At 46.7% G+C, this 1,138-nt stretch overlaps 1 pseudogene; it reads left to right on the plus strand.

Annotated features, from left to right (window-relative positions):
• The window catches only part of LOC111966117 (plexin-A2-like), a 90,088-nt pseudogene that overhangs the window by 29,922 nt on the left and 59,028 nt on the right, over positions 1 to 1,138 (plus strand).

The raw sequence follows: 1,138 nt of genomic DNA on the forward strand, positions 1-1,138 counted from the left end.
TAGTGAGTGTCTATAGTTGTGTTAGTGAGTGTCTATAGTTGTGTTAGTGAGTGTCTATAGTTGTGTTAGTGAGTGTCTATAGTTGTGTTAGTGAGAGGTTATAGTTGTGTTAGTGAGTGGCTATGTTAGTAATGGTAGTGCATTGCTGCAGCATATCCCAGGTAGACAGAGTTTGTAATTAAAGAGAGGGATGATGAGGACTGAGAGAGAGAGAGAGAGAGAGAGAGGTCCAAGTGTGCAGCAGATATCAGCCGAGATGGAGTTTATCTGGAAGAGAAGAGAGCAGCTGGTCCTCTCTCTCTCCACTGAGAAACAGACAGAGAGAAGAGATGTGGGACGGAGCTTTGTTTAGTCAAACTTGTTCTTTCTTTTCTGAAACGAGAGCATCACCCCATGCCTCAACCCGGGAGAAAGGAGGTAGAGGAGTGTAGCATAGCGTAGTGTAGGGCCGTAGTCGACAGACAGACAGACAGACAGACAGACAGACAGACAGACAGACAGACAGACAGACAGACAGACAGACAGACAGACAGACAGACACAGACAAGGGACAACAGACAGACAGACCAGACAGACAGACAGACAGACAGACAGACAGACAGACAGACAGAACAGACAGACAGACAGACAGACAGACAGACAGACAGACAGACAGACAGGACAGACAGACAGACAGACAGACAGACAGACAGACAGAACAGACAGACAGACAGACAGACAGACAGACAGACAGACAGACAGACAGACAGAAACAGACAGAACAGACAGACAGACAGACAGACAGAAACAGACAGACAGACAGACAGACAGAACAGACAGACAGGGCATCAAAGCTTCTACCAGGGTGCTGTCACAACCCAGGAGGCACAGCTAACATCAACATGGATGAGCATCTTTAACCTAGAGCACATCTCTCTATGTTACTCTATCTCCTCTCCTTGTACTCTTGATTGGACTGAATGGTTAGCAGTAAAGCATGCTAAACACTCCTCATTTGGCATTTTGCTCAGTGGACCTCAAGACAGTTTGAACAACTAGTCATGTTTTATCACTGTCCTCCAGATGGCTAGCCAGACTGTAGTCAGTAATACTGCAGTGCCACCATGCACAGACGGATCTGGAAGATGCAGATCTAGAG

This window comes from Salvelinus sp. IW2-2015, linkage group LG7, assembly GCF_002910315.2.
Source record: "Salvelinus sp. IW2-2015 linkage group LG7, ASM291031v2, whole genome shotgun sequence".
NCBI lineage: Eukaryota > Metazoa > Chordata > Actinopteri > Salmoniformes > Salmonidae > Salvelinus > Salvelinus sp. IW2-2015.